Source organism: Hylobates moloch, unplaced genomic scaffold (assembly GCF_009828535.3).
Source record: "Hylobates moloch isolate HMO894 unplaced genomic scaffold, HMol_V3 SCAFFOLD_5, whole genome shotgun sequence".
Taxonomy (NCBI): Eukaryota; Metazoa; Chordata; class Mammalia; order Primates; family Hylobatidae; genus Hylobates; species Hylobates moloch.
The window spans coordinates 46,711,564-46,739,204 of record NW_026652280.1 but is presented as its reverse complement, the minus strand read 5'-3'; the positions used below and the strand labels follow the sequence as shown (position 1 = coordinate 46,739,204).

Genomic DNA, 27,641 nt, shown 5'->3' with positions numbered 1-27,641 from the left:
AAAAATTCAAATGTTCTTGTTTATAATAAAACATAATAAAAGTTTATCAAATAGCATGGCTTATCCTAATTAGTAATATTGGTGATACTATGGAATAGGGTCAAACCTGTCATTTGTTTGTAAAAGGCCAGAGATTGGGTAGAGTATTCATATGTCCATTTGTTACTTCCCTGACCTGCTTTTTACTTCTTCTAGAACTGCTATCTGTTTACCCCTGCAGATAACACACACATACATACACACATACACACACACAGACACACACACACACACACACACACACTCTCCAGTGATCTATCCACTCCCTCATTGCTCTCAGACATGATTATTCCAATGAGCATGTGACAAACCCATATGAGCGCAGATAAAACGAATTGGGAATACTCAGTTCTTCCTTCCATGCCCCCTATAGGTTGGGAGACAGGAGGTTATGATTTGAGAGGTTAATCAAACACATGCTTTGCAAAACTGCCCTCAAGAGAATGACTAGAGTTGGAATATTCCCAACATAAAGAAAAGATAAATGTTTGAGATGAGGGATATTCCAATTATCCTGATTTGATCTTTACACATTGTACGCATATACCAAAATATCACATATACCCCCAAAATATATACAACTATTATGTATCAGTGAAGATCAAGAGAATGGCCAGAAACCCAGATGCTTGCTACTAGCCAGTAAACATGTCCAGGCCATAATTAAGCTCTATTTCCATAGTTCATAGCCTAGGCTTATCAGACTTAAACTTGTATGATTATGTAATCATCAAGGGATATCTAATAAGTGCTCATAGTGCTCTGCCCTGGTTCTCTCATTTCAAGGAAAGTGGAATTATAAGAAGACCCCATCTGGCAAGGCTCATAAAGGAGAGGGACTCTTATGGAATACATCCAAGATATATACGTCTTTGAAGAAAGACATCACTCAACTGTGAAAGATCACCATGACCCCTGCTTTCATTTCATCAAAAAACTTAGTCCATCAGCTTAGTTACCCTTTAGCCTTGCATGGGAATTGACTCAGAGCTTCTGTGAGATCAGGGTGAATATGAATTGTTTAGCTTCAGATGATCATTCCCTAAAGTAAAAACTCCTGGAACTTATTGGCAAAAAAGAAAACTCTTTGCTATTTCTAATATAAATGTGTTATTAGAATTGGTCTACTGTTCTAATAAATAACAGTAATGGAAATGTATTGAAATAATGAAAGGTTAATTTTCACCCCTGTTAATTTATTGAATCTGGGGGATTAGTAGGTTGCTCCACTATGCAGTCATCCAAGGACCCAGGCAATTTTCATTATGAGACTCAGTTTTATTCAGGTCTTCAGGGTCTTCTTGTTCTACCTTATGGTCAGGAAAAGAAATGAGGTTCTCAGGTGGGCCTGGAAGGAGCATATGTCACTTCTACTCATCCTTTTGGTGAGAACTTAGTCATATTGCTACACCTAACTGGAAGAGAGACTGGAAATTCTAGCCTAATTGAAAAGGAAGTAGAGAACTCAGTTATGGGCAAAACCTTGTGTCTCTGCCAAATAAGTAATAGAAATGTGGGACCTAACTGAACAAAGTAATGACAATAGGAGACTTTGTTTTCTTTGTGGATCAGTTACACATTTAGTATTCTCATATCCCAAGAGAGGTGAGGCTTTATGTTTCATCTATTATGTAAGATGCTCTATTCCGGACAAATGTAGACAATTTCTTCCTGAGGAATGGCATCTCACATTTCTGGTGTTTTACTGTTGCTTCTGATTCTGCTTTGATATTGTAGATGGAATAGAGAGTGAAGACAACTATTTTCATATAACTATGGTTCATGATTGGCCTTTGGATAATCAGCCATTAGCTGGAATAGTCACCACTGATGCACTTTAATTTTATAATAGGCATCCAGCAGTTTGATGATGAGTGTCTAAGCCAGAGTATGGAGGGGTGAGAGAGGAAGGGTGCTCATATATTAGAATTATCTGAAAACATTTTCAATTATTCATGCCGGTCTCAAAATAAATCAGCATCTGGTATAGGGTTCTGAGAGAAGGGAAGTAACAGGTAGATTTTGCAGAAGTCACCTTGTACCTGTCCATCCCTTCATCCAACTGAAAATCACCACTCTCAGCTCTAAGTTCCTCTATTTGTGGTTGCCCCTCTTTGTCCTAGTGGCACATTTATGCTATTTTTTCCTTTATGAAGAGCAATTTTCCTACTGAGTAATCACTTAAGTGAGTTCAGTGTAATGTCTGCTAGAGTTGCCAAAACAAAATACCAAACTGGGTGATTTAAACAACAGTTATTTATTTCTTGCCGTTCTGTAGGCTGGAATTCTAAGATCAAGGTGTTGGCAGGGTTGGTCTCTAGTGAGGACTCTTTTCCTTGGCTTGCAGATGGCCACCTTCTCATCATGTTATCAAATGGCCTTTTCTCTGTGTACACATCCCTAGGGTCTCTTCCTCTTTTAATAAAGACATTAGTCATATGGAGTTAGAATCCTACCATTATGACATCATTTAATCTTAATTACTTGTCTACAGGTCACATCTTCAAATACTATCACATTAAGAATTAGTACTTTAATATATTAAGGGAGGGAGGCAAAATTCAGTCCATAACATTAAAAATGTAAAAATGTCTCCAGTGACACATACTATCTTTTGGCTTCCAAAGATCCTACAGCTTCAAATTTTCTTGAATCTTCTGAGTCACAAGAACCACCAGGATTAATTACAGCCCTAATTCCAGTTAGGAAAGCTGCAATGGTAAATTGAAATTCATTATATAAAATCTAGATGAATTTACTTTCAGAATATTGAGCTGTGCCTAATCCTCCTCAAAGTAACATTCAGGTTAAGAACTGGATAATTTGTATGGTAGGCAAGTTTTCGCCTGGTCTCCCAATGTCTTCCTAAATTCCATTCTTAAAGCATCTTCTTCCTTCTTTTCAGTATCTTTCTCAAAAATGTGATATACTCTTCACATTGAGCCTGCCAGATTTCTTCACTATCGGTCTTATCAACACCTGTGCACCCTCCTGTCTCATTCTTTTAGGTTTCTGCTCTGGGGGAATGGCAACTAGCTAATGTGATAAACAATTCAGATAAATATATAGGTGGAAGATAAGTATTTTAGGCTAGAACCTCTTTTTTTTTTTTGAGACGGAGTCTTACTCTGTCACCCAGGCTGGAGTGCAGTGGCGTGATCTTGGCTCACTGCAACCTCTGCCTCCCATGTTCAAGGGATTCTCCTGCCTCAGCCTCCCGAGTAGCTGGGACTATAGGCACTGGCTACCATGTCCGACTAATTTTTTGTATTTTTAGTGGAGACGGGGTTTCACCATGTTGGCCAGGATGGTCTTGATCTCCTGACCTCAGGTGATCTGCCCACCTCGGCCTCCCAAAGTGCTGGGATTACAGGCGTGAGCCACCACACCCGGCCTAGAGCCCCTCTTATATTTGCACTAATGACATGTCTTCTGAAAACTCAGAAAGGTGCTCCAAGCACACTCTCTAGTCAGACTGAGTGTAGATAATCAGTCTTGCATTTTTCCTCCAAAGAGCTGACTCATGCAGGTATGTTCTTAGGAATAGACCATCCATTTCAAACGAGTACATTTTATTATGATCTACAGGGCACGGTTTTCACAAAAGCATTAAAAAAAATCTCCTGTTTTCCCCTCTAACTCTTTCATTATCTGCCTATACATTATGAGGTCTGAGAGAGTAGGAAATGTATCCTATTTTTTTTATTTCTTTAATGAATATTGTTGGTGCTCAGAAAATATTTGGTGATTACATTTTTGTTCTAGTACGGGTTTTGTGTCTCTCTGTGTGTGTGCGTGTGTGTGTGTGTGTTTGGTAAATATTACTTTTACCATTTCAGTTTTCAAAATATGCAACCCAAACAGAGATTAGAATGACTCCGATTTTGGAAGATTTTAGAAGCAGAGTTGGATTATGTATTTATAAATTTTTCTAGTGCCATATCTTTTCCCAACTCCAAGTATCTAAACCAGTAGGGTTAAAATCACACTATTTGAGTCAGCATTCCCTTTGAATGACATTATTATTACTGTTTATCATTGCCTCAGCTTTTACAATAGGTTCGGTGCTGTGAAAGACATTAAACAGACACAGTTCTTGCCTTGGAGCTTACACTCAGATAGGCAGACAAACAAAGTGTATTTAAGAAGAGGTAGATTGGTCAGGAAAATGCAATTTCCTAGGTGTTTGTATTTGTGCTTTGGGTTCCTTTGTCTTTTAACCAGCTGTGGACTAAAGCAATCTTGAAACTTTTCTTCAAACAAGGATATAAATGACAAGAGTTCGGGGTAAAAAACATGAGCCTTAAAGGGCAGAATACAGGGCTGAGCATCCACACGACCTGATTCTGGGGGTCTCTGTGGTCTTGAATTACTCTCTCTCCTCATGCTTCTTTCAACAATTCAGACTGCCAGTGGCTTCCTCACTGGAAACCAAATCATTCATTTAAAAATGGATCACCAAATTTTATGGCCTGTTTTCAAGCCATCAGATACTGTTTAAAAATGGACTAGTTCTCCTTACAGACTGAGATATTTATTTGAACAAAATTTAGAAATACTTTTATCTCAAGGATTTATTACCCTCCAAAATTTTGAGTTTTGAAAATCCAGTTTGTAAGCTGAAATGAGTAAAAATGTATTTCATAATTTTTACTCTTTTGGTGAACATTTAAAAAGTTTTCTCATGCAGACATAGAGCAAAAACAAATATTTCTATTTTGTATATTTGGTGTTTGTGGGAAATACTCGCGCATGTTTGCACGCATGTGTCTGTGTGTGTGTGTGTGTGTGTGAGTGAATGCAAAACTTGAAGTTTCACATACGAAGTACATTGGGAACACAATCTTCATGCTTGCTAAGGCTGTTGAGATGTCCACATTGCAAAGGGACTGGCAATAGCTTCACTAAGGGGCTGGCAATAGCTTCACCAAGCCGGGTTCCACTGCGTTCAGTCACCACGGTCTCTAGGTGCACAGAAGGGTTTCTCGCAAGGATCTTGACCTGGGTAAAGGATGTAAACGCCCAGAGCCATGCATATTTAGGCCTTGGTTTCCAAAGTTTCTGTTTAATTGCACTTTCTCATCACATGCAGGAGTGTGGTATGCCCTTCCAGATGGCCCATACAAATGCTTTGTTGTACTTCACTCACTCTCTGCATGCCAAGCATCTCTGGGACTACATACATCACCAATTAGCATCTTATATTCATTTGACAGGAATGGTTCTGCCACATTTTATTCAGTTTTCTTTGATAAACATGATTTGCATGTTCTTCCCTTATAAGAAACAAGTTTGTGATCGTGGAATTTTCCTTCCTACTCCTCCCTCCCCCCCAAATGCTTTTCCCCATGCAGCAACCAGTTGATCTGTATTTTGGGAAAAATGTCTTTTGTGCGACATTTTTAGAACCCGAGGAGACCATGTTAGTGTGTTTACCAATGTATACCATAGGTATTTACTATGTCACATCTCTCCAGGGGGCTGTGTTCTTGCAGGTACATTCTGCATTTTTCAGATTCTAGATCACGAGACCTCATCATTGACATAAATTTGATACTGCCATCCCTTCAGGCCTTTGCAGAAGTCTTCCAGATAAACCTTCATTTTCTGAGCTCTGTGCTGACCATTTGATAGTGAATTTTGTGTACTGACACTGATAGTGAGATGCAGTCTTAACATGTAACGATCACATTTAGTCAATACACCAAAGCGATACAATGCACCAGAAGGATCAAATTGTCACCTGGCCAATGGTGACAGTTACTTTGAAGAGTTTTTCAGTGTGATAAATATTGACACTCTGAATAGTGGATAAGTAGAATGCACAGAACCGTGTCGGGTAGTGCCTTCTTCACGTCTCCACTTGGATGGCTCATGGGCATTTCAAACTTTACCCATCCGCTTTCAAAATTCTCAACACTGGTTTTCTCTCCCATCTAATAAATGATTCATCTACTCAGTTCAGAAACCTGCAGTCACCGGGAATTCCTTTAGTTTTTTCATTCTCCTCACCCGCCTCCTCCTGGAATCTGTCATTGAGTTCCTTTCCATTCAGTCTTTGCCAACTCCTGCCTCATTCTCCCTTCACACCCCAGTGCCTGGAAAGCTTCTGTAACTCCCAAACTGGCCTTCCTTCTCTAAGTCTGGTTTTGGTAGATTCCTTTCTCTACCCAACTGTTAAAGTTTTTTACACCATACATTGGAGGAGGTCACCCTGTAGCTGAAAAACCGGCATAGGTTTTCAGTCCTGTTTAGAACACAATCCAAACCTCTCCCACAGCAACTCCCTAACCCTGCGAAGCCCTGTATGTCTTGGCTCCTTTCTAGCCCCTCCTTCTTTTCTAGCCCCTCCTTCTTTTCTAGCCCCTCCTTCTCCTTACACAGGCACAGCCTCACTAAGCTCCGGCCTCACTGGGTGTTTTGGGTTCTTGAAATTTTTCAGTTCTTTCCCACTTTGAGGATTTTGCATTTGCTTGTGTCTCCTGCCTGAAAAGTATTTCCCTGTAACTTTCACTTGCTTGGCTTCTCTTCATTCTTTGGGTATTTTCTTTAGAGAAGATTTCTGAGTTCACTCCAACTGGAGTAAATTCCCCGGTTACTTTCTGGCCCACCGCCCCGTTTATTTCCCTGAAAGCACTAATCATAGTCTGAAAATGTTTTAGTTACCTATTCACATATTTGTCTGCTGTCTACTTCCTACTGTCTAGTACATTCAAGGTCAAGGTCTGTCTTGTTTAATTTATATTCCTAATTCTTAGCACAGTGCCTGGCACACAGGAGATACTTGAAACGTATTTATTGAATGAATGTCTCTAATAAGTTTTGATGAGGACAGTTGAGTGTGTACATGTGGGGTGTGTGCATGTAATGAAGAAGTTAAAGGAAGGAAGTATATTCTACATAGGAGTAGGAGAAGAGATGGGAAAGCTTGGCATTAGCATTGCAAAAAGACAGGTCAGCTGAGGGGCTGCCAACACAGGACTGATTCCTGAAGCCTGGGTCAATGCAGAGATCAGAGGACTCCGCCTTATAACCCTGGCAGTTTGCCGGAGACCAGTCAAGTATGTACTGATTGGCGCCTAGGAAAATAGCACAATGTACTCATTCACATAGAAAAAATAAAAGAATCACAGCTCCAGGGTAAAACAGAGCACGGATCTTCAAAGCATCATATGATGCGGCTGAGGTCACATCACATTCAATAAATGGAACAAAACTTCCACTTCCACATGTAAACAAACATGTGAATTCCTAGGATTGAATTCACCATCCCCATAATCTGCAATTTAATTTTACAAATTAAAGATAGAGCTTAAGGGACACATTTACCAGCTCCCAATAGATAGTGGGATGAAGCCCCATGGATGAGAACTTGACACAAGCCCTTGGACTGCACAGTGCTCAAATTGGGAGAAGAAAGCACATTTCTTCATGAAAAGAAACTCACTGCCTCGGTCAAAACTTGACTTTGGCCGGACGTGGTGGCTCACGCTTGTAATCTCAGCACTTTGGGAGGCCGAGGCAGGCGGATCATGAGATCAGGAGTTCGAGACCAGCCTGGCCAACACAGTGAAACTCCGTCTCTACTAATTTTGTAAAAATACAAAAATTAGCTGGGAGTGGTGGTGGGCACCTGTAATCCCCAGCTACTCAGGAGGCTGAGGCAGGAGAATCGCTTGAACCCAGGGGGCAGAGGCTGCAGTGAGCCGAGATCGAGATCGCACCACTCACTGCACCCCAGCCTGGACGACAGAGCTAGATTCCATCACAAAAAAACAAACAAACAAACAGCCCTGACTTTAGGAGGCATGCAGGTAAAGTCGTTAAGCACATAGGCTCAATGAATAGCAATAACAGTAATGCCAGATAGCATTTCACAAGCACTTGCCATGTGCCAGGTACTGCATTAACCTACTTCCACGCACTCTCTCGCTTTAAACTCATAACACGTCTATGAGGTAGGTATGATTTTTGCTCTATTTTCACAACAGAAAAACATGAAGTTAAGAGATGTTTATTATTGTGCTTTAGCTCATACAGCAAGTGTGGAAGGTGGGATTTAACTTCTTATCTATTAACATTTAGAGTTAGAACTTCATTATCCCTTTTGATTTGCAAGGAAACCTCATCACTGAGTAAGAGGTCTTGGCTTCTGCCTGGGAAGTAAAAAAATATATACAAGGACATTCTCGATCCTACCAATTTCTAGGAAAAATACATCCTCTGAATTTATACCACACAGCATTTAATATATGATGCTGTAATTGTTTTTGGTTTGCCCATTAGAATGCAATCAACTTTAGGCCCTTGCAGTGGTCTCTCATCCCTAGTCCTTAACACAGTGTCTGCATCTCAGCTGAAGGCAGAGGTTACAGCTTGTTCTGAAACACTGATCCGTGAAAGTTTTTAAAAATTTGATTATTTCAGCCTTCCATTTGTATTAACTTGTTTACCAAAACAACTTATAGTCATTTCTGAGTAAACATTTTAAAGACGATCTCGCGTTGTAGTTCCAAAGGATGATCCATGAATAAACCTGACATGGACTGTCAGGGACTGTTTCCAGTTAAAAATGACTGTCTTGAAAGAGTCTGAAGAAGCTATTTACAATTCGAAGAGAATAATGTTAACTTTAAACACTATTTAATTTTAAAGCATTGTCAATAAAACAACTGAGAAATTGGGGAAGAAGAAAATAAAAACAAAAGAAGACAGAGAAATTGATTCTATCTTGGAACTGTCACGTGGGGGAAATTTCAAAACAGGATATGGAAGGTTTTAGAAAATTCATCATGCTCATTACTCCCATTTTCAGGTAAAATGCAAACTAGATGCAAGCAGGCTTTTAAAACACCATTTTATGTGTCTAATAGGCCAGAACTATTGAAGCAAATCAGATCTCTCATTTTAATATGCATTTACACATTTAAAAATTTATATTATTGACTATGTTGAATGCCGTGACTTCTGGAGAACCATTATGGCTCACAGGATAGCTTTTTATTTGGCATTGTATCAATTTGGAGCTCAGAATGTCATGATCTTAATGCAGATAAGAAGTATGCATGTGAGAAGTGGTATGGAGAGAAAGGTAAGGTGAACATGCAGTTGGCAATTTTCAAATGTCATCATTTTAGCCCTAAAAAAAAAGAAGAGAATGTTCTGCTCCCTGGTCTGTGCCAGGCACTTCCACTTGCACGCCCTGCACTTCTCCTTTGCTTGCTGCAGTGCTGTAGAGTGTGGAGGACTATTTGCCCCACGTGTAAATATCACACAGAGCTAATTTACATTGTAGACTGTGGGTCCAAGAGGGAGAAACACTTAATTTTATTAATAGAGTAGATTTTAAATCTCTCTACAGGAGGCCATAGAATACCCCAAAGGCTTATCTATGCTATGGAGAGATGGCAAATCAGAAAAGCCCCAGTGCGTTTTTTCCCCCCTCAGAATCTGCTCCCAATGAAAGCTACTACCAGGCCGATTGGTTTTGAGCATCCTCTGTTTGAACATTGGAATTGTTCTACACCGGATGTACAAATACCTTAAGCCCCTGAGGTTTACAATAGGAATGCTAATGCGTGGCGTAAGCCCCTCTGAAACAAACAGAGCTGGGATAATAATTTTGTAACCTCTTGTTGACATAACCCACCAGCTTGCTGAAGAGCCCCTTCATGTAGAGGAAACAGAGAAACTATAATGATTTTCAGATACAGTTGACAAGAGACCATTTAGTAAACTTTTATTTTTTTTTAACTAACAGTATGCAGGGATGTTGTATTCTAGGCTGCTACTAATAATCTCATCAGAATGCAAAAGCAGCGACTGTGTTATAAAACCAATGATCTGTTATATTCTGCAAGAATTTACAAAAGCCTAATGTCATTTACTACACCATGAGAACCATACTTGGATAAAAAAAAATAAAACACAACAGAATTCAAAAACTGATTACAGCTGACGAAAAAATAAACTATGTGCGAATGTAATGCTTTAAAGGTATAACATACCACAGTTAAAGACAGGAAGCAGTGATGACTTCAGAAGGGAAGGAATTGGCATTTGGGAAGGTAGGAGCGTGCTACATCACTTAGGACACTTTGGAATCAGGGCATCCATTCAAGGCCAGGAGTCACCTGGTCAGTGCTAAATATGTGTTACTGGCTCAGGTTGCAGGAAACTTGCAGGCTCAAAAGAGTTTCCTTTTTTATTCTTCACTTTTTCAGCAGCATTTTTGACAGAAGCATATCTGTCGCAGTTTTAAATACAGAGTTTAAATGTTTTAAAAGGGAAGAACTCTTTTCAGGGGCATTTGGAATAAAGTCAACTGAAAAGTCAGTAGCAGGGATGTCAGGATGTCTATGTAGCTGGGACACAGACAGCCTTACCCCCGTCTCAGCTGGTACTCTGTGATAGGTTGAAGAACAGAAGCAAACTTCCCTGAGCCCATCATGCTCCATGCTCTCAAAGGTTTCATGGATTCAATTCTGGCAGTCTATGGCATCTTAATTTAAAAAATTACTTTCTTTGATGCCCAAAGCAAATTTTTCTGCATTTTGTTCAGTAATTTTAAAAAATAGCTTTCAGAAGGATATCTACCTTTTTGCTTATTTATCTATCTATCTATCTAATCAAATCTGTGTCTATCTACCTGTCTGCCTATCTATTGAGAGTGAGAAACTTTGATGTTCTTGCAATTTCTATAATCTTTGGAAGAAATTTATTTATTCTTTCCTTTTGAAACTGAGTCAGTTGGAAGCATGTTTCTCTCCAGGATGGACTTGGCAGAATGTGAGAAACACAGGGTCCTTAACACTAAAAGGCATTTTTTACAGCATTGTTAACCAGCTTTCAGCAGATTCCTTGCAGCATTTGTATTCCTGGATGTCCTTGAAGGTACACTTGGTCTTGCAAACTTGCAGGGAGTCATTTGGAAGTGTTGACTTAGGCGCCTGTAAGACATCTGGTAATAATGAAGATGGAGCTTTTAATGCTTTGGGATTTTATGAATGAGTTATAGTACAGTCACTGGTGAATCATTAAAGTACATCTCTACAGGAGGAGATCGCCCATATTTCTTGACTGCTGGGAAGTTGCACATATTGTTAGTTGTCCAGAAAAAAAAGTGAGATCTGCTAAGTCTGAATTCCCTGCAGAGCAGCTAGTTTGAGAACCAAATGAAAGTAACATTACATTTCAGGATAGCCTTGTTCACCAGAGAGATGTATGTTTTATAAGAGAGCTAGGTCTGTTTATTAGTGAGCCTGAATCGCACAGGGCGATGGTCAAATGTGAAGAACAGGCTCTCTGCCTCTGCTCATGCCACTGCCTTTCCTGCTGAATGATTGGAGGAGTCACTGTCTATCTGGTGACCTTCCTCGAGAACAGCCCCAGTGCGCCCCTCTTCATGGTGTTCCCTAATCTTCACAGGTAAAATTAATGAATTCTCTGTTATGTGCCTGCAACATTATACATATAATTATCTTAGATCTCTTAACTGTCTTATAGTATGCCCATAAATGTACTTATTTATTGGTTTATCCTACTAGACCATTAGCGCCTCAATAAATATTATTTTCCATTCACAACATACAGCTGAGGTCCTAACATGTAATAGGTATCTAATAAATGTTTAGCAAATAAGTAATTACAAAAGAATTTAAGTAAAAATCAAGCTTATAGGAAGAGATAAGAAAACAATATCAACAATTTAATAAATCTGAACTGACTGTGAGTCACCTAAGAAGTAGGTTTACAAGATTCTTGTCCTCCATGAGGAAGAAAAAAATTTAAAAATAAATATCTTTTTCTTCATTCCAAAATTCTGTTGTGTTACAGCTGAGGGACAGGTCCTTTTCTCAGTCTAACAGGTAATCAACAATTTAGACATTGGAAGCAAAAGGTTTCATTTGTTCTCATTAAGATAATATCTATACACAGAAGAAAATTATTGGTCTTTTTTGAAAACTGTGAGTGAGTTTGAAAAGAGCATTGTAAATAGATTTAGTAATTTCTTTGTTTAACACATTTGCATCTGCTATGTGCCCAGCCCTATATTAGGTATTGAGGATTCAGAGATGAACTAAGCTGATCTGGTTCCTGCTCTCTAGGCTGTAGAAGATGGCGAGTGCTGTGGACTTCAAAGAAAAGATTTCTGAAGTGTCACGACAATTATGGTAAGTGCTATGCTTGAAACAGTTAGGTACCTTGATAGCATTCAAGAGGGAATTCTGACCTGGAGAGGAGATATCTTCACTGAAGAAGTGATAATTAAACAGAAACTAGAAAGATGGTGGTGGTGTGAGGACAGGGGCCTTTAGAGACAGTGTGATGAAAAGCAAGGTGATACAGGCAGACAAACAGTGTATTTGCACATGAGCCTGGTCCATTTGAAGAACGCAAGGGTGGGGACAGGCAGTGAGACTCCAATACAGTGAGTGAGGGTGAGCATGACATGAACTGAGAATAGAAATTTGGGCAGGCAGCAATTTGGGAGGCTGAGGCAGGGGGATCATTTGAGGTCAGGAATTTGAAACCAGCCTGGCCAACATTGTGAAACCCTGTCTCTACTAAAAATACAAAAATTAGCCAGGCGTGGTGGTGGGCACCTGTAATCCCAGCTACTAAGGAGGCTGAGGGAGGAGAATCACTTGAACCCAGGAGGTGGAGGTTGCAGTGAGCCGAGATTGTGCCACTGTACTCTAGCCTGGGCAACAGAGCAAGACTCTACAAAAAAAAAAAAAAAAAAAAAAAAAAGGGAAAGTTGGGCAGGATCATTTCTTTCAAGGGATGAAGGGCCATGCTAGGGATGTGACAATGGATAAGACCATGGGCAACAAGTATCCCATACAAATGCAGCTCTAAGCAAAGTCCCCTAGCTAGCTTCTTCCAATCAGACAGCCATGCTACTCCCGCACATCTATCCCTTTGTATATAACAAATCCAGCACTGCAAAAGGAATTGGAAATTGTGGGATAATTTTAAGAAAGAAAATGATATTCAAATTTGAGTTTTTGGGAGATTTCTCTAACGATCATTCTGGGAACGTGGCAGAGGAGAGAAAGGGTCCGAGTAGAGAGAAAGTGAAGAAGTGAGGGATGGCTCACACTGGGGTGGTTGAGAGGGAGATGAGTAGAGGGATATTGGTCAATTAGTAATATATTTTGAAAGAATAATCAACAAATATGGATATCAAGGATGATTGCTTGGGTTCTGTCATGAGCATACGAGTGGCTATTGAGCCAGTTATAAAAGCAGAAACACTTGAGAAAGAATAGATCAGGATGGAAACAGTAAGTTTGGTTTTTGAAATTGTGTTGTTTGAGATGCCTGTGGAACATCCAAGTAGAGGGATCAAGAGAGAAGTGGGACATAAATTGAAAGAATGAGAATAGAAATTAGCATGGAAACAGGAATTTAGGAATGATAGGCTTATAGAGAAAAATACAAGAACTATTGCTAGAAATTAGAGTATTAACACAGCTTCTTCTTTGGATCATAATAGACAGTGAGGGGGAGAAAGGAGAAATATGAGATATTCTCTAAGAAGTGATAGAGGTAGTTTTACTTTGTTTTTACGTGTTACTAAAAATGTATTTGTTGATTTTTTTTGTCATAACACATTTTGGCCTTTTCCTGTCTATTGTTGGCTGCATTTTAATGATATTTACAGTGTGTTTTACATTGTACTAACGCTAGCAAGTACAAGACTTTTCCCATTTTTCTGGAGATCATACAAGACAAAAACCATTAGAAAAGTATACAAGTCATTCTTAAATGGTTGGACATGGATAATCAATGAAATATCCATTTGGAAAAGTAAGAGAAGCGTCAGAGCTAGATATATGTGGAAATCATGTATCTGTATGCATGTACATCTCTGTTGCTCTGTGGGTATATATATATACACACACATATACATACACAGAATCACTAAGTCAGGTGTTATCACTTTACATATTGATGATGAACTTCAGAGAGGATACGTGATAGCACATGGTTAGCGAGTGGCTGAAGGCAGGCTTGAAATCTCGACTCAAAGAGTTCTTTCTACTTTATTCCTTCTAAGTGAAACAGCCAACATCAGCAGGTCCTCATGCACATTGAGCACCTTCATCTTTACCACAGGTCTCTGAGGTTAGCAGATTTACAGTGTGGTACATAAAGTGAGGTCTTCTGACTGCTACTTGTATCCCACACTCAAGGAACATTCCGAGCACATGCAGAGCTGGCCTAGGACTTGTACTGAATCTGTGCATGGAAGTTATGGAATTGAAGAGTCGGGGAGTGCTCTTCGTGAGGTGCATTCTGATAACAGTGAGAGCATAGACAGAAGGACATGGGCCAGGATACTTACAGTGGAACACATCAAGATGATCGCCACCTTCCAAAGGCTCAGCCTTTTGATGTCACATGCCTAAGTGACACTTCTCTCCTGGGGTTGAATTTTTAAGAACATACGAATGAGTAGATTCACTAAGTATGTGGAGCAAGATACATAGGAGACTAGGAAGGAAAACCAGAAGAAAAGGAAACAAACAAGTTTTAGGAACTTTGGAAGGTGAAAGTGTAGGGCAGATGAGAGAATAATAATAATGATGATGTTGATAGTGATGATGACAGGAAGGAAGAGGAGGACCCAGTACATTCATACAATATATTTCTGTTTTAAATCATCTGCTCACTATTGACCTAGAATCATGCTGCTGGTAGTTAGGATGCATTTACAGTATTAGCCTTTGCTTTCTACAGTGCACATGGCTAGCCCCATGTGATTGTGGGTGTTAGACTCACTAGAATGAGAGCAGGGCCATGGTATCCCTCATACTCTATTCCCTGAAGGAAAGCAGGTCTGGCCGTCTTCCACTGGAAAACAGATTTCTCCCAGAATGAGTTCATTTTAGCTGTCAGCAATGGAGTATCTAAGCATCTCTCTTTGTATGCAACATTGCCGGCAGGATGCCCACCCACCTCCACAGGGGATAAGAATCCCCAATGGGGGAGAAAAGGCTGCTTCCACGTGAGTGAAGCAGCTGTTGTTTTACACAGAAATGTCAAAAGCACGAGCAAATTTCTCATCACCAATTGGTGGTGTCATGGCCAAGGAAATACTTCGTGATTGTTATGTGGTTTTGGGAGAAGCAACTGGTTTTATGAGATTTACGTTATAGATATAAACTACATCTGAAAAGTAAACCCTTCATTACAATTTATTTTACTGCTAATGATAGAATTTGAATCTGAGATGTGGAAGGTGAGATTCAATTAGCCATGTATCTTTGAAACTTAAAAAATCATGTTATCTTTTATTTACTGTTTTTAGTAGTTGAATGAATATAAATATGTCCAGTGATTCTGAATATTAAAAATTATACGATCTTTTAATAATATATTTCTAGTATGTAAAATTTTGTCATTTCCCAAAATGAGTCTCAAATATCAAGCATTTAAGGCAGTTTTCCAAATGCAAAGAAATATAAGCCATATGTCATTGTGTCCTTATACTGACCTTTAATTTATTTATATGTTTATCTGCCCAGCTGTCTGTAATCTGTCCATTCATCTATGCATCCATCCATCGTCTAACAGCTATTAATTAAAGACCTCTGTAGCTGATATACTGTATTAGACATTATAGGACATTGTAAGTGACATAACTCCTATTCTGTGTCTTTTAGATGCTTCAAATTATGTTGACTATTCATTTATAGCATAAAGAAGAGTGAGCCACTTTATCACTGCAGTAATTATATTTTAAAAATGAAGAAAATAAAACAAATGGAGTTTCCCACCCAATCCATGGAGACACAGACACGAAGTCTTACCATAGATGTGTGGCCAATCCTTACATCGCTTTTATTACAAGCCCAGAAATGACAATAAAATACATGAACTTGAGAGTATATAAAGGCTGTAAGTTAGCCATAACTTAGATTATAAGAAAATTAGATAGTAGTTCAACATAAAGAAATGAAATCTAACATATGATGTTATGTTCCGCACTGTAAATATCTCTGGTGTATATCTTGATTACCTGATTATGATAAAAGTAACAAGATAACTTGTTATCACATTATCTGATAACTAGTTAACATGTCAGTATAGTAAATGATCAAAAACTGTTCTTGAAATTGCACCTGGGGTTGAAATATTTTGAGTTGGTAGCTTCTTCAGTGGTCATAGCTCTCAGCACCCAGTTAAAAAAAAAGGGGCCAAGTGGGACTGGCTGGAAGAGGACCCCCATCCAGGTCATCAGAGCTCTTTCAACTCTGCCTCTCACAAAGCTATTTTATGCAACATGTTTCACTGCCAAGAGCAAATAAGAAAACTGATCTTAGCCCAAGCTGGGGCATAAGAATCTTGTTTTAAAGCTCATCCTTCTGCATTTTTTCAAACTTCCTTTCTCCACCCCACTCCACTTCTTATCCAAACCCTTTTCCCTTCCCATCACTCATTTCCTAAATAGGACCCCTTATACCTTCACATCAATATGCACTGCGAGAGCTTCCTTATCTCCCATTTAACTGTGTTCTATCAACATAGTTTTTTAACTTAAAGTAATAGTTCTGATAGGATTCATAGGTTATCTTGGGCTAAAACAACAGCAAAATTTGGCTCATGGGAGAGTAAATCTTGGGATTTGTTTTAAATGGCTAATTATTTTACTTAGTCTGCAGAGGCCTTGAACTCTAGGAATGCGTGCCACAAATACCAATAATAGATAGAGCATGTCAGATTTTTCAGAATTCAGGGGAAATGCTTTTATTCAATTTTGTACGTGACCAAAAGCGTTGACATCTTAGTCACGTAAACCCATGCTCCAGACACTGCATGCATACAAACACAGGAGCTCAAGCCCATCCACCTCTTGTCATTTTATTCTTTCCCCAGCTTGGCATGCCCATCTCACTATGGTTCCAGAGCCCACAAGAGTGCATGTCCTGTTTTCTCTCTGTTTCACCCACAGATCACATGGGTTCTACTGGAAGATATTTTCCCAAATGAATACTCATGAAGTTGCCACAAGATCTTCCCATTCGACAAGCTCTGGGTGTTTTTCTTTCTTAAAAAAAAGGAGGAGGTTTAATAGCTGCTTTAAGTTTACTTTCCCTGGATTCTTAATTATATTAAATACCCATATATTTCCTCCCTGAGTATTCATTTAGAAAGAAGGTTTTGTAATAGTCACATTTAATTTATCAGGGTGTAATAATTTGTGTTTCCCAATCATCTTGCCGACTTTGGTTCATTATACTATTGTTTCACATGAGTAAGTTAGCAAAGTTTGGATTGATTGACTCTAATTAACTAAAACTGGTTCCAGGCTGTGCATCTATTGTCATGGTAGCTAGCCGCAAAGCCCTAAACTGCTCAGCAATGTGATATAAGGTAATATTGATTTGAAAACTGTGGATAATATGTAACCTTGGGCTTATCACTATTTGTGAGACAAACTTTAAAAAAAGGGTGTGGGGAAGGAGAGGTATTAGGATGAATTTAAGGACACTTGGGAGTATAAAGCAGAGTTTTCAGTGGGTTTTCTTTTTTTCTGTCTGGAGAAAAATAACAGATGTGTTGAACTACAAATGAATTCAAAGTTTAGCAGTAGGAAGACTAAGGATTTCATGGTTTCTGAAACTGTGAATAGGCTTGCTGACAAAAGTCTAAGATCTACTAAAAAAAAAACTATGGGGAGACTTCAATTTTGGTAGAGGAAATCTCAAGTTTTCTTATTGAAAAAGAGGAGTGATTGGAATTTGATCTTTTCTCTATTGCTAACATTTTATAGTCAATCATAACCTTTACCTGAAGGGAGAAAAAAAGGTTTTCGAGAGTCTGATCACCTGGAAAAACGATTGCATTTACAGCCTGTAAACATGAACAAACACTACTCTTCCAGATCTTGCTATTTAGTGCTGGACAAAAATCAAGTTAAAAAAACTTGAATAGGATGCTGTAAGAGAGATTCATTGATGAACTTCTAGCTTTCCTATGCCAGTGCTGCAGCTTCTGTCATGCCTCTTTTCAAGTAGTAGTTAAGATCTGATACATTTGATTGCTGTTGCACACTTTTTCAGCTCCATCTTCTTTACTTATAGAGCTTCAGCTATTTTCCATGACACTCTTATCAACTGAACTGTCTTCCCCTTCACTCTTTCATTTCTCATCAACTTTAACAGAATAGCCTTTATGTCCTGGCAGATGGATGAAGCAGAAGTTTAACTCATGTACTACAGATTCTTGCTTGAGAAGTGTACTGTCAGAGAAACAGAAAACTCCAGTTTTTTAGCTGCTTCCTTCGTTGGCACTGTGCTTAAGTCTTCTCAGAAACTGGGGACAGGCAATTTTTATGTCAGAGCCTTCTCCATTGGATGGTTTTTCTTTTAATGTTTTGTGACTGTTGTGGCCATGTGCGAAAGAATCAACCTCCAAATATCACAGTGGAAGAAGCTGCATTCACCAGGGTTCTCCAGAGAAACAGAACCGACAGGATGTGTATATACATATAAAGGGAGATTTATTTTAAGGAATTGGCTCATGTGATTATGGAGGCTAATAAGTCCTAAATCTCCATGGTAGGCTTACAGGCTGGAGACCCAGGGAAGACCTGATGTTGCAGTTCAAGTCTCAGGGCCAATTGCTGGAGAATTCCCTCTTACTTTCATCTGATCGGATGAGGCCCACGTACAAAATGGAGATAAATCTGCTTTACTCAAAGGCCACTGATTTAAATGTAAGTCTTACCCAAAAACACTCTTACAGAAACACCAGGTGACATTAGACCAAATATCTGAGCAGGGCCCAGCCAAGGTGAAACATAAAATTAGCCCAGGACCCAGACAGAGGCAGAGACCTCTTAGTGATGTCTGAGGAGCCAGAGAAGAGGAATATGGGAAAGAGAGTGGCACAACTTTATATTTGGAAAGAGAAAAAGGAAGTCATATGGCTGCTCGTTATGAAGTATTTCAAATTATCACCACACAAACATGGTCCATGCAACACACACCTGTCTTTTTGGCTGAATATCTTAGCAACAAGGTGTCCTCACATCCTTTTGTTCTTAGTTACAGGTAGAGATCATGGTAGTTCTGAAGCAGTGGGCCACCAGGGGCAATGTGGTGAAATGAGAGACAGTAAAGGCCAGCTCAGTTTCCTTCTGCTCTTACTCCCTCTAATGGCAGGGGGTTGACACATCTACCCCTGAGAATGTCTGCCCTGCCCTTCTTTCTAGAATTCAAAACAGCAGTCCAAGAGATCTCTGCCATGTTTACAGTTTCCCTGCCTCCTTAGCACCAGTTGCAACAGATTCACTCCTTACCAAATAGAAAACAGGTATAATACTATTTTTGTCGGTAAAATGTTTATATTAACTTCAATAATCAAACAACAAACATTCTTTAAGTCCCTAGTAGGTACACAGCACTGAAGAGAATGCAAAAGAAAAAACGTATTTCCTGCCTGAAAGAAGCTTATAATTTTTCTGGGAAGGAAGTCTAATACGTGGCAAATTAATAGAATTAATAGAATTCATCAAGTTATTAGTGGGGGCAATTTCCAATAGAAACTCTATTGGAGTTTATAGATGGCGAACATAAATATGAGATGGAACAGCTCACCTCTCTTTGTGGCTAAACTTAAATATGTTTTGCAAAGATTGAGGGATGTTGTTTAAAATGGGTCAAGAATTTGCTTATTCTTACTCAGACCTCTCCCGTCTCTTCCAATGATTGTATGTCTTCCTGCTGTCTTTTTTCAGTTTACTTAATTAGTAGTCAAATTTATCAAAACTGTACAGAAACACCTAAGAATGAATTTTTGATAGAGAAGATTTGGAAGTTTTGTCTGTAAAATAGAATACGTCTCTATACTTGTAAACGTTTAGTTTACCTTCTGAGGAAGAATCCCAGTTTTTCTGGAGATGGCAACTATTATTAGCAGATGAATCTGTAATATCAGTTCTATCAACATTCTCCTTTAGCTTTTACTTAAAGAAGAAAGATAGAAAGTATCTAGAAATTATCCTGGATGAACTCTGCCTTTCTAATAATTTCTGGAAACCTGAGAATATTCTGGGTTCCCTGAGATGACAAATTTATTGCAACACCCTCTATTTGCCTAATCCCCACACAAGACAGGATGACCCTTGTGGCAGAAAGCAGTTTCAGGGAGATTGACTCTGAACTGAAGGGTAAAGATGTTTACTGAGAGACCTGAGTCTTCACAGTGGGACAGTTAATAGGGCAGGCACTAAGGTCGTTGCTGTAATACTCTAAGGTTGAACTTGGAAAAAAAGCACCAAATGTCACATTTGTGGGGCAAACAAAACAAAGTCAGTACTGGATAGTGAGCAGTACACAAAGGGCTGATAGAAGATGAGATTAGGTCTGAGGTAAGCCCAAGGAGGGGAGCTAGGAACTCAGACTTGGAGAGTGGACCAGACACTGGTAGAGTAGTCTTCCCTTATCCAAGGGAGATACTTGCAAAGACACCCAGCAGATGGCTGAAAGTGCAGATAGTACAGAACCCTATATATACTATGTTTTTTTCCTATACATACATACCTATGGTAAAGTTTAATTCATAAATTAGACACAAGAAGAGATTAACATCAATAATATAATGATTACAATCTACCATCATAAAAGTCATACGATTGTGGTCTCCTCGCTCTCAAAATATTTTATTGTTCTGTACTCACTTTTCTTCTTTGATCTGTAGGTCTGTTAACCAAGACAGCTGCTAAGTGACTTATAGGTGGGTAGCATAGATAGCATGGATATGCTGGACAAAGGGATGCTTCATGTTCTGTGTGGGATGGTGTGAGAGATTTCATCACGCTGCTCAGAATGGTACACAATTTAAAATGAATTCTTTTTAAATTTAAATATGATTTAAATAGGAATTGTTTGTTTCTGGACTTTTTCATTCAACATTTTTGGACTGCAGTTGACTGCGGGTTACGGTAACAGATGAAGGTGAAACTATGGATAAGAGGCACTATTGCACATCCTTTTCCCATGGTTTGCAGTTTTATATTCTGAATGTATTTAATCTGACTGCAGTAGCAAGGTGGGTTGCAGAGCTGGACTCCAAGCCAGCTGCACGCTCCATCCCTTTTACTGATGGATACATGACAAGAAAATTTCTTCTAATTTTGTTTCTTATCTGAAAGGCAAGAGAATGCATCTGAGATGACACAGAATTCCCACTAAAATCATAGAATACTGGAGAGGCAGTGATTTGTGTCTCACGAATCAAAGTGTGGCCCATGGAGCAGCAGAATTTGAATCACCTGAAAACTTGGCAATGCAAAATCTCAGGCTTCAGCCCAGACCTACTGCATTAGGATGTACAATTGCACAAGCTTCTGGTGATTCTTGTGCACATTAAAATCAGAGAGGCAGGCGGATCACAAGGACAGGAGATCGAGACCATCCTGGCTAACATGGTGAAACCCCATCTCTACTAAAAATACAAAAAAAGAAAAAGAAAAAGAAAAAAAAAAATTAGCCGAGCGTGGTGGCGGGTGCCTGTAGTTCCAGCTACTCAGGAGGTTGAGGCAGGAGAATGGCGTGAACCCGGGAGGCGGAGCTTGCAGTGAGTCGAGATCTTGCCACTGCACTCCAGCTTGGGTGACAGAGCGAGACTCCGCCTCAAAAAAAAAAAAAAATCAGAGAGTGTGATTCGAAGGGAGATGGAAGTTCTCCCTTCTATAATACCACTCACAGATAGTCATCCAGCATCTGCTACAAACCCACTGGTGATAAGGAGCTCATGATTTTTGAAAATCACAGTTTGCTAATTAATTCTCCTTTAACTTTGAGAACCTAGTGCAATAAACGACAAATTATAGTTGCTCAATAAATACTTATTGAATGGATGAATGAATGGATGAATAAATGGATGAATAAATGTTTCATTGCCAGTTGAAAGTGTTTGTCCATATATTACTGGATCTAGCTGGATAATAAATCTACCTCCCATATCCAGCCCTTAAATGGAATAAAAAAGACTGTTTGTTTCATATAGGCCTCTGTTTACCAGGCTATGTCTCGTCTCTTCAGCTACTTCTCATATATCAAGATGTGTAAGTTTCTCACTGTCCTTGGTACCTGCTGGTCATGTGTTGGATTTTAAGTGCCTCTCATAGAATATGTGACCTAGGATTAAGCCTGTCCGCAGAGGTGCTCTCAGCAGCACACAGCACACACAAGCAGCACACAGCACACACAAGCAACACAAGCTGATGTCATTTCTCTGCTTCTACTCTGGGCTTTTCTAATTTAGTAAATTGGCTGTCACATCACTAAAAATAGGAAGTTTGAACTTAGGCTCCCTTTTTTTTTTGTCTGAGGTTATTTTGCTTACCACAAATGAAGGCCACAGAAGCTAAATATATGTCTACTTGAATGATGACTTTATAGCAATAAAATGAGCCCACAGGGGCTAATGACTCTGTAATCAGCTTTTTTCAACCACTTTTTATATTGGGCATAATTTTCTCTCTCTCTGAGAAATTCTACATCATTTATCACCAGACTAACATGAGCAAAAGAAAAAAGGCATGAGCTGAGAGATTAGAGGCCACGGCCTGTCTGCTATGAGATCATAATAGTAAATTTGCCCGGAGGGGACTATTCGATTTTGGATACTAGTACAGTAGATGCTCATGTCCTGTTCTTTTTTAGTTCAAAATTCTCATTTTGGCATTGACTTAAGAAGTTAGGGTTTTAGAAGAATTTGTTTTGTTCGTAGTTTAAAAATGACCAGTCAGTAGTACACCAACGCAGGTCCTTTTTACAAATTCTTTTCATTGGTCAATGCCACCTCCTTGTTGTCTTCAAAGAAAGGTTATCAAATCCCTCCTGTTGACCCACTCAAAAATCAGTCTTTGGTAAACGAGAGTAGATACTTTTTTGGGGGTCATACTATTAACATTTTCATGTGCTTGTGCTCCAGAAAACACCATTTGAGAAACATCTTTTTTCCTACCTATTATACCAAATTATTTAAATTCTCCTTCTATGGCTTGAAACTGAGCCTGCTCCTTTGGCAACTATTCCTTTTCCAGAGCTCATTGCTTTGGGACCTGGCTCATAGCAGATTGCACTGAATATTCTCTGCTTATTCCTCCAGATCTACCCTCTACCATTCTATTGCCAGCTCCCTGCCTTGGGAGCTGACCTGTACAGATTACATCAATGGACCCTCATGCTTCTTCCTCCCTCGTCCTTTAGGTATAGGAGTGGCAATAGCTCTACTCCTATTAGCACAGGATTTCTGCACTATTCCTTATGGCTCCTCTACAGCCTACTCATGACTTTGCATTCAGTGCTTTGTACATAAACCTTTCTTGAATTATTCTAATTTGATAATTAAGTCCCGTTTGTCCCTGTATCTTGGATGATTACAGCATTCATTCATTTGTTCTCTTGTGTTTTTGGTTTTTTAGTTATTTACTTTAAAAAATATTTTATCTTCAATTTTATTTTTTCACCTTCAAAATTTATTGACAAACATTGTATATATTCAAGGTATACAATGTGATGATTTGAAATATGTAAGAATCGTGTAATGATTTTCACAATCAAATTAATTAACACATCCATCATCACCTATGCTATACGTTAGATTCCCAGAACTTGCTCATCTTATAACTGACAGTTTGTACCCTTTGACCAACATCTCCCCATTTCTCCCACCCCTCAGCCCCTGGCAACCATCATTCTACTCTCTGTTTCTATGAATTCAACTTTTTTAGATTCTACACATAAGTGAGGTCACACAGTATTTATCTTCCTGTGTCTGGGTTATTTCACTTTGCATTATGTCCTTCGGGTTCATCCATATTGTTGCAAATGACAGGATTATCTTCTTTCTTATGGCTGAATAGCATTCCATTACATATCTACATTCATATCTCACATTGTCTTTATCCATTCATCCATTGATGTATACTTCAGTTGATTTCATATCTTGGCTATTGTGAATAATACCGCAATGAACATGGGCATGCAGATATCTCTTTGAGATACTAATTTCATTGTGTTTTCATATGTCTCCAGAAGTAGGATTGCTGGCATATGGTAGTTCTGTTTTCAATTTTTTGAGAAACCTGCATACATTTTTCTATGATGGCTGTTACAATTTACTTTATCGCCGATAGTGTACAAAGGTTCCCTTTTCTCTACATCATCACTAATACTTGTTATCTCTTGTCTTTTTAGTAATAGCCATCCTAACAGGTGTGAGGTGATAACACATTGTGGTTTTAATTTGCACTTCTCTTGTGATTAGTGGTGTTGAGCACCTTTTCATACACCTGTTGCTTATTTGTACGTCTTTGGAAAAAAATGTCTCATCAGGTCCTTTGACTATTTTTAATTGGATTATTTGGTATTTTGCTATTGAACTGTGTGAGCATTTACTTAATTACTTACTCATTTATGTTGTAAATATTTATACATTACCTACTATTTATCAATCATCCTGCTAAATTTCACAAGAACTCATTTTCTACCAAAAAGTCAATATACTTTAAACAAATCTAACCCATGAAGTCCTCATCTAAGTTGCTCCATATCATATTGGGACAAAGAACTGCAGTTGGGAGACAGGTAGTATCAGTACTATCAGTCATCTCAAGGTATGTCTGATACTATTGGGACACTGATAAGAGCTTCTTTTCATATCAAGTCCTTCTTTTTTTTTATTCACTTAGGCCAAAGTACAAGTAACAAATCTTATCGTCTTGAATCAAAAGATTTATAGAAACAGAAGAGAAGAGTTCTGTTGGTGTCAATAACTGTAGTTGTCCTTTGGTCTCTAGCCACTCATTTTTTCCTAATTCCTAGATCTCCTGTTTGGCCACTAACTTGGCTTCTTAGGCACGTGTAAAGCACCTTCCAACAAAAAGATTTCGTGGTACTCATAGATTTTTGTTTTCTTGTTTGTTTTTGCTGTAGTCACCAGCAAAGGACTAAGATGTTTTCACTCCTTAGATCTTCCCTTGTGTCTGTTTAAGAAGAGGAATACTCACTTATTTGGGTAAGAGCAGAGTAAGGTTTACTCTCAGGGATAAAAGGACAGAGTCCTTTCATTTGGGGTTTCCTTTGGTTTTGGTTGTAACACAATATCATTGCTTTATGGCAGTAATGGTGAAGAAGCGTTTAGTTTGTATTAAAGCAATCTTCGGCTGCATTAATAAAAGTTAAGTGGCAAAATTAAGGGATGTGAAGGTTCTGCTGTTCAATGCAGTGATAAGAAAACTACTAGGGTTGTCTTCTCATAATATCATTTTAATGAGGAAATAAAACATTTGTCACATCTCAAAATGAGGAGCATAATGCTAGTCAAGGTTCTGAAGGGCATATCACATGAGAAACCTGTGAAACAAAAAGAAGATGTAAAATAGTGGTTTTAAAATATGAAAAATTGAATTTATTTTGTATAGCTCCATAATGAGAATTCTCTCTCTCTCTCTCTGTGTATTTTTTACTCCAAAGTGGAGGAATTACTTCCCAATTCATTTTATAAGGCCAGAATTAATCTGACACCACATTCTAGATGACATTTCAAGAAAAGAAAACTATAGACCAACAGTCTTCATGAGCATAGACACGTTTTAGACAGTCAAATCCAGCGCTCTCTCTCTCTGGGTATACACACACACACACACACACACACACATATATGATAATATATCATGACTAGATAACATTGATCCCAGAAATGCAAAGTTGGTTTAACGTTTGAAAATCCAAAAAAGAAAATCCTTATGATCATCTCACTGGATTCAGAAAAAGCATTTGATGAAGTCCAACATCTATTCCTGACAAAGGAAAAATTACTCCAATCAAACCAGAATTAGAAAAGAGCTTACTCATTCTGAGGAAAGCATCTATGGAGAACCTGTAGCTAACATCATACTTACGGTGAAAGATTAAATGCTTTCCTTCTAAAACTAGGAAGAAGATAAGGATATTCACTCTTACCACTATGTTCAACATTGCATGAAATACTCAAGCCTGTGTAATAAATCAAAGAAAGGAGAGTCATCCAAGTTGGAAAGAAATAAGTAAAACTCTTAATTTGCATTTCTACGTGATTATTTATGTAAATAATTATATGCAACTTATACAAAATCCAAATATTAAGTGAATTTTTCAGGGTATAAATACAAAAGTATTTATATATACTAATAATGTGCTATTGCAAATTAGAAATTTTAAATATCACATCTGTTATGGTACAAAAAGCGTAAAATACTTAAGGATAAATTTGACAAAATGCATGAAAGATCTGGGCACCAAAAACTATAAAACATTCCTGGGAAAAATTTAAGAAAATCTAACCAAATGGAAAGATGTATTGTTTTTGCAGGTCAAAAGACAATATTGTTCAGATATTAATCTTCCCAAAATTGATGTATAGATTCAATGCGTTCCAAATCAAAATCCTAGCAGGGATTTTTTTTCTGATAGAAATTGACAAGCTGATTTCAATATTTATATGGAAATGCAAAAGTCTCAGAATAGCCAGAATAACTCTGAAAAAGATCAAAGTAGATAGGCTAACACTTTCTGATTTGAAGACTTGTAAAAGTACAACAACTAAGGCAATATGCTATTAGCATCACATAGACAATAAAACAATGGAACAGATAACAGAGTCTATAGACAACTGAATTTTAACAAATATGTTAAGGCAATTCGATAAAGAAAATATATTCTTAATAACTAGTGCCAAAAAATTTGAATATTCATATATTAAGATAACTTTGATCCATACCAATCACCATGTATAAAAGTAACTCAAATGAATGATATAACTGAATGTAAAAACTTAAGATTGTGAAACTTCTAGAAGAAAACAAAAAAGACCATTTTTGTGACTTGGATTAGGTGAAGACTTCTTAGATATGACCAAAGACTCCCAAGATATGATTAAAAAAAGTCTTCTTCGATATGACAGATTCGTTCTATAAAAGAACAAATTGAGGGCCGGGCGCGGTGGCTCACGCCTGTAATCCGAGCACTTTGGGAGGCTGAGGTGGGCGGATCACGAGGTCAGGAGATCGAGACCATCCTGGCTAACACGGTGAAACCCCATCTCTACTAAAAATACAAAAAATTAGCCGGGCGTGGTGGCGGGCACCTGTAGTCTCAGCTGCTGGGGATGCTGAGGCAGAATGGCGTGAACCCGGGAGGCGGAGCTTGCAGTGAGCCAAGATCGCACCACTGCACTCCAGCCTGTGTGACAGAGCGAGACTCCATCTCAAAAAAAAAAAAGAACAAATTGATAATTTGCACTTCACTAACATTAAAAATTTCTACCCTTCAAAATATACTGTTAAGTAAATGAAACAACCAGCCACAGACTGGGAGAATTAATTCAAAACTTTTCTCTGTAATATATATATTTCCTTTTATTTAGAAAAATAAGGAACTGTAAAAATGCAATAATAAGACAACAAACACTTCAAAAAAAATAGGCCAAAGAGCTCAAGCCTGTAATCCCAGCACTCTGGGAGGCCGAGGCAGGAGGATCACAAGGTCAGGAGATAGAGACCATCCTGGCTAACACGGTGAAACCCTGTCTCTACT

The 27,641-nt window shown here is 38.5% G+C and overlaps 1 long non-coding RNA gene across 1 annotated transcript in view; it reads left to right on the top strand.

Moving 5' to 3' along the window:
- Positions 1–2,567: 2,567 nt before the first annotated feature.
- LOC131383453 (uncharacterized) overlaps positions 2,568–27,641 on the top strand; it is a 38,718-nt gene continuing 13,644 nt past the window's right edge. Inside the window, exons 1-3 of the long non-coding RNA XR_009213493.1 lie at positions 2,568–2,758; positions 12,147–12,212; positions 15,714–15,948. This is a non-coding gene — a long non-coding RNA (uncharacterized LOC131383453). The remainder of the gene's footprint in view (positions 2,759–12,146; positions 12,213–15,713; positions 15,949–27,641) is intronic.